We start from the raw sequence: 7591 nt of genomic DNA, 5'->3' as shown, positions 1-7591 counted from the left end.
TACTCAGCAAAAATAATGCCCTTTACCAACATTTAGAAACGATAAACTGTTGCGGCATTTGTACACAAATAATTTTAAAACGCAGCCTTCATCAAAGTGATTTCTTCGATATGGTAAAATATCTACTATCATATATTTCGTATTCGTCATTATCAAAAGGCATCCATCAGTATCGAATTATCATCGACACCACGATTTTCGCTAAATGCTTTTTTCAGTTCGGCCTGCAAAAACTTTTCTGAACTCAAATCTATCAAATTTGGTGTCCCTGAAAAGGGCCGCTGATTATATACTAAGGTACTATGATATTAATGACGAAAGCGGAAGCGCGGCTGTTTAAGCACGCTCTCCTGGGATACGTGCTGGATGTCCTTGGGCATGATGTGATGCGTTTTACGTGGCGTGGCGGAAAACTTTGGAAGCGCAAGTCGGTTTTGAAGTCCTGGGCAGTTTCACGAACCAAACGCTGGAAAGATAGTTTGCGGATCAGCAATTCGGTCGACTTCTGATAGCGACGAATTTCACGCAAGGCGACGACTCCCGGTCGATAGCGATGTGGCTTCGTCACTTCTGCTGTGGCTGGTGCGCTTTCTCAAGCTGCTTTCGTGGCTGTTCGAGAGAAAATAATGACGAAAGTCAGTCAGTTAGTTTTTGTTTTTAAGGGACTTCAACCCGATGGTCATTCGCCTCTAATAATGACGAAAGTAAAGGAAGCGTCGGTTTTATACTGAGATAGAGTGGATTGTATATCCGACCTCTTTCACATTCTTTTCATTATATTTGTAGCTTAACTCGCATCATATAAAAGAGAGCGGTGGTTGTGCATGGCCTCACGGTGCTATTGACATTCAACCGAGACGGTCATGTTTTTAGCGCCTTTCCGAAAGAGATTCATAAAAAATAAAGTTTTCTCTTACAACCGGATGAACAGCTTTTTTCAAAGCTAATCTCGGTCCTAAATACAGCGTTACTTTTCATCAACAATTCGTTTGGATACCAGGGAAGGAGGAGGCCGCCTATAAGCGCCCAACTGCCATTAAGGAAGTTGGTCCGGTTAGATTGGCCGCTTGGACCAGCAGTTTTTACCTCCCCTTGTGTATCCCGCTGTTCGCACCAGTTCTGCGGTTCTGTGTTGGGCCACTGTACCTGGCTCCTCTGCTGTTTCATTCCCGGACTTCAATCGCTGCCTGAAGGTCTTTCATTCCCCCGCCACCCCACTGCCTTTGGGTGGTGCTCACTGGAGGAGGCTTGTTTTGCTTTCGGTAAGTGAAAAGAAAAATTTTCTTCTTTTGTGCTTAGGAGTTAGCAAAAGCTAGGATGCCCAGAGGGCATAGTTTAAAGATTTTTCCAAATCATATCCCAAACAAGTGATTGATATTTTTAACACCTTAGTGACATTTTTTATACTCTAGTGACATTTTTTATACCCAAGTGAAATACATTTAGTGATTTTCTGCAAGTGCTTTTCCGCCAGTGAATTTTCCATTGCTCTTCCGCAAGTGTTTTTTTCCGCCAAGTGATTTCGGTGTTCGATTTGGTAGCTGCGTCGACATTGTCCCCCGCCGTTACTGTCCTTCGCCGTTCCCCGACGTCCAACGTACTTAGTATAGGCAAAATCAATTTTTTTCCACCTGGCTGTACTTCGGTATAGCCAGCTTTTTACCATGGCTTCCAGCAGCTCCGGCGCCGGAAGGCCAACCAACATTTACAATTGTGCTCCCACCACCAGCACTTCCCCCAGCTGGGCTGATCCCTTTGGAAGAAACTTACAAATTGCATTGCTAAGAGTAACTGAGGATAACATTCTTCCACCCAACCCTTTTGTTTTCTTGAAATCGATAAAAGGTGTGATCGATGATAAATTCAAGGATGCTAAATGTATGTATGGGTATGAAGTCGCTAATCGACTTGACCTCTATTGAAATCATTTTCCATCCCATCCTTAATCAACGCAAGTGTGTTGTTTCATGCCGGGATGTAGTTTTCATGCCAGAAGAAGACCTTCTTACTGAACTATCTGAACAGAATGTGGTCGGTGTCAAAAGAATTTTTAGGTACGATCCAATTAAAAAAAAACGCAAAAACACAACATCAAAGGTTCTTTCCAGAACCACCAACATGTTCACAAAGCCCACTCGTCCTTTTTATTCTACCCTCGTCTATCAGACGAATTCCTACGTCAAAAATTTCTACGCATTCTTGTTTGATTTTTTAGAGTTTTTAGAGTTGTAAACATACCGTTCGACTAGTCCATGGCAATGGGTATATATCGTGCTGTTGATTGACTAACTTCTGACATAAAGATATAATAACTTGTACCAATTCATAATTTAATTACCTTCGCTTTATTTCTTCCAATCTGTAAAAAATATCCACAAAACTATATCCGCGTTCGGAGCATTCGCATGCCTTCTCGTTTCACCGCTCCAAATTCACTAAATTTTCATATTCTAGTTGACTCCCCTTCTATGCGGACTATAAATTTCGGAACTATTCCAATGTGAACAAAAGCCTTTTATGAACTAGCGCAGATATCCTCGAACAGAAATTGAATGAAACGAGAACGTTTATAGCTTCATTAAACATAAAATTACATTGTTATTGCGGAATGGCAGAACCATGCATGCGCGCCCAGCAAAACCCGGTCCGGCCGTGTAGTCTATCCTCCCGAATATGACATTTTATCGCCATTATCACTGTGCGCCGGTCGGCACACGTTCAGTTTCGACATTTTCTGCCATGTCGGATAGGGTATCTCCCTTCCGAGCTGAGGAGATAGAGAACTTCATCTCTGTGTACATACGTTTTCCTACATGCCGGCAGTAAAACTTTCGCATTCCCGGGTTTATTGGCTGTGTACTCTCTCGGTAGTGGCTGAGAGGTGACCGTTGGTAGCTTAGGAAATAGTTATTCAATTGTATTTCCCTCATGTACGCATAAATTGATTATTTTTAAATGTGCATCTATTTGAGATAGAATAGGTCATTCCTTTTGCATTAGATATAAAAGTTTTGTATCGAATAAAAGTTTCATATGCACATCTTTTGGTAACGAGTGTTACATTGAAATTTATTAAACTTGTTCTTCTCAAACATCCGACAAATATATGATAAGCTCTGTGGAGAGCCCATTTTTCTACTGATACCAATCTCGTTAAACGATAGACCTTCAAGCGAAAGCGGTCAACAAAACTTTTCTCCGGTAATGAGTATTACTAAACAAACAGCGTGAAAATGTTGATGACGTCTGATTTTTACCCGCTGTCCAACAGTAAACACCCCAGGAAAAGATTAAAGGGGCAAATTTTGTCATCCGCTGGAAAGTGAGGACACACAATGTACCAAAGTTAATGCGATATAAAAAAAGTATTTAGTTTTTCTCCGAAAGTGCTTATATTCATGTCCTGGCCGGCAGGGCGGGAAATACAGTGGGTGAGCACCGAGTCCTTCTCGGGCGTTAGTGCGCCAGTTTGTTGTGCTCTATCACTTTCATCTGAGGCACAAATTCCGCTCGGATGATGCTAATGCTTCTTGTTTCATTATTTGCGACCATCGGGTGTGATGTACCACGTTTTTCTTCGTCGCTCGCTGTCTCACAATCAGCTTCCGGTTTTTGGTACCGTTCGGTGGTGGTACATTTGAATGGATGAATTTGAGATTGAATAAATCATGGAAAGGTATTTTCAAATCTGCATTGATTAGGATCAGGTAAAATGATTAGGAACATCTCTGCAATAGATCTGTTTGTTTTTCACTGTTCTCTTCTCAATTGGTTTTGTTCATATCTTACCGGTTGGCACAATCCAATAAAAATTGACGATCAATAGTTTGATTTGTATTTACTTCAGGGTTTCCTTCAGCTTGAATGCACTTTAATTATTATTGATCCGCTCTACATAGGAATACTTCTTAGTGTAATATATCTAGATCGAACAGTAAAAGCTAAAATCTCTCAGTAGGATTGACCGAAGGTTAAACTGTTGATCTTCCAAACATGGGTACTTACGTATTAACGCCACCGGAGCGCAATTTTTTATTATTAATTTATCATTTCGTAATAAATTTATCTGCGGTCAATTGGATGGAGGCTAACGCTAACGCTCGGTCGAACGCGCTAACGCTAAAGGATCGTTTCCTATGTTTCGAACTAATCGGGCAATCGGTGGAAAACATGTTTGCCGGCGAGAGGCCGCCGCTTACAACGGCAAGTCGGCGACCGAGTTGGATTGCACCGCCTCGGCGGCATCGGTTCCTTATCCTCGTTAAATGGGGACTTCGCACCCATTCCATTAACCTCAGAATATGTTTCATCACGAAAAAAAAATTCATAATAAAAATTGCGCTCCGGTGGTGTTAATACGTAAGTACCCTATCACGGCAATAAATAACACAACTTCACTGTTGGTAGATCAGCTCCGAATATATAGTCAATAATTAAATTCATTTTTTTACATCTAACTACCCTTTACATTTAGTTTTTCTTCCTCCTGCAATAGAATTCTTCCTCTAAAACAGCCTTTTTCTTTAATTTTTGCCAAGGCCTAATGATTGCACCATTTGGTAATGTGAATATTTAAAAACACGTAGCGGATTTTTAGCGAAGCTAACTCATCTATTCCTCTAGTAGTCTTAGTATTGGACCCAACGCTAAGTTAATCGTCGATTAAGTTTCCGTTATTAGCAATAACCGTGTTACTGTTTCGTTACCTAGCCTCTAGTTTGTATTTAGAATCATAAGGATAACGCTCTGAAAAATAAATAGATATAGTAATGCTTTTTAATCCGGACACTTTGCATTACATTCAATATTATACCACAGTCATAACATTTTTTGCATGTTGAATTAATGCGATTGGTTAGTAACTATCATAAAAATTCCATGAAAATTTATTACAATGGAGGAAATAATATATTTTGTGTAACTATCAAACAATTGTAAAATCTCTAGCATTATCGCCACTGTTGTCCGCCGTAAGCTCCAGTCAACAAAGTCGTCTTGGTCCTGACGTCGTGGTAGAGGCGGAGACATGCAAAGATTCTGGAGAAAACCTGATATCTTTGTATTATCAGAACGTGCGTGGTTTACGCACCAAGCTAAATGATTTGAGACTGCTGCTTTCCAGTTGTGACTACGATGTTCGATGTTTTGGTGTTTACTGAAACGTGGCTTTGACCTGACATCTGTGATGCAGAGGTTTCATCTGATTATATATTATTTCGATGTGACCGTAGCGAACTTACCAGCGAACTCCCGAGAGGTGGAGGAGTACTAGTGACCGCTAAAATAAACCTCGAGTGCAGCTCGATCTCATTGCCAGGATGCAGTCAGCTTGAGCAAGTTGTGGTTCGAGTCAAGCTACCAACTCGCACATTATATATCTGCTGCATATATTAGGCTGTCAAAAAAGTCCTGCGGTATATTTTTTGGATTTTCATTTGTTCATAAAATTAGTTACAATCATCTGTTTTAAGTCAAATATTCGCCGTTTTGTTCGATGACTTGTTCCCAACGAGATGCCAACTTCTGACTACCTAGCTCGTTCGCCATGGACAAAAACAGGTGGTAGTCACTTGATGCAAGGTCCGGACTATACGGCGGATGCAAAAGAACCTCCCATCCGAGCTCCCGGAGCTTTTGGCGCGTCACCAAAGAAGTGTGTGGCCTGGCGTTGTCCTGATGGAAGACAATGCGGCCTCTGTTTATCAAAGATGGCCTCTTCTTCATGAGTGCTTCAAGCGGTCTAGTTGTTGGCAGTACAGGTCCGAATTGAGCGTTTGGCCATAGGGAAGCAGCTCATAATAGATTATTCCTTGACAATCCCACCAAACACACAGCAGAACCTTCCTGGCCGTTAATGAGGGCTTGGCCACCGTCTGAGCCGCTTCAGCGGGCTTCGACCACGACCGTTTGCGCTTCACGTTGTCGTAAGTGACCCACTTTTCATCGCCAGTCACCATCCGCTTCAGAAACGAGTCAATTTTGTTGCGATTCAGTAGCGATTCACGAGCTTCTTTGTGAATCCAAGCTTCTTCAAATGGTTGATAACGGTTTGATGACTTATCCCCAGCTCTTGGCCGATGCTACGGCTGCTACTATGCCGGTCTTTCTCGGTTAATTCAGCGATTTTGTCGCATTTTTCGACGACAGGCCTTACGGAGCGTGGCGCATCTTCGAGGACTCCTACACCAGAACGAAAACGTTGAAACCATCGTTGTGCGGTGGAAATGGAAACTGTATCAGGTCCATAAACTGCACCTATTTTATTGGCAGCTTGAGATGCATTTTTGCCTTTGTCATAGTAGTACTGTAAAATATGTCGGATTTTCTCTTTATTTTGCTCCATATTTGCGACACTATAACTCACGAACGACTTAACCAAACAAAACACTGTAAAGTACTATATTATAGCGCGCAAAAATACCTTTCCAACAAGCTATAGTATGACTCGATACAATGAATACAACTAGAACTACGCGCTTACAACGACACCTCGCGGAAATACCGCAGGACTTTTTTGACAGCCTAATACATACGACCAAAATCAAGCACTAACATGTACTTAGCCCATGCTAAAGCGATCCGCGCCATTTTTGATCATATCGATGACACTGATTTTGTTATGGTGCTGGGTGACTACAGTCTCCCATACCTGGGATGGCAGTTTGATGAAGACTTAAACGGATACACGCCTATTAACGCATCTTCAGAACAAGAGTTGACACTCATCGAATCACTGCTCGTTTGTGGACTAACACATATTAATCGCTTCATAAACTCTAATCAGCGGTTACTGGATTTATCCTTCGTCAATGCACCAGCGACATGGATAATTGAACCTTCTCAACCTCTTCTATTTTATTTTTATTTATTCATTTCATCAAACAAATGTAGACTACACACTTACACACTAATGTTACAATGTTTTTTTAGGTTAATTTTTATTTTTGCGGTACATGTTTCTTTTTAGCTGTTTTTTATTCATTGTTGTGTCAATTATTTCGCAGTGCTGATTGTATATACGCATCATGCCATTGATAGGGGTGTTATTTGCATAATTTGTTCTGGATGTTTTGGTTAGAAACAAATTTCGTGTTCTTAGTTGACGCCCAGGTACAAAGAAATTAAGTTTTTCTAGTAATTCAGCTGACTGTACTCGTTGCGAAATTAGGTCATTAACAAAAGAAAGCATTGCAAATTCACGGCGTTCTTTTAGTGTTTGGATGTTTATGAGCATGCAGCGTGCTTCTTATTAAGGAAGTGGAAATGAGGTCCAGTTGAGCTTACAAAGTGCAAATAGAAGAAACTGTTTCTGGACTGACTCAATGCGTTCTTCATGTACGACCATATACGGGTTCCAAACGGTGTTACAGTATTCCAGAATAGGCCTTACATATGTAATATTTAAAAGCTTTATTGTGTATGGGTCCTGGAAGTTATGTGAGAAGCGTTTGACAAAACTTAACACACTATTCGCCTTATTTATTACAGAGTTGTAGTGTTCTATGAATGTGAGTTTACAGTCCAGGACGACGCCTAGATCTCTAACTATTTCACATTTTTCTACATTTTGATTTCCAAGACATATTACAAT

The sequence above is a fragment of the Toxorhynchites rutilus genome, chromosome 2, assembly GCF_029784135.1.
Source record: "Toxorhynchites rutilus septentrionalis strain SRP chromosome 2, ASM2978413v1, whole genome shotgun sequence".
In the NCBI taxonomy this organism is placed as follows: Eukaryota; Metazoa; Arthropoda; class Insecta; order Diptera; family Culicidae; genus Toxorhynchites; species Toxorhynchites rutilus.
Note: the sequence above shows the minus strand (reverse complement) of the source record.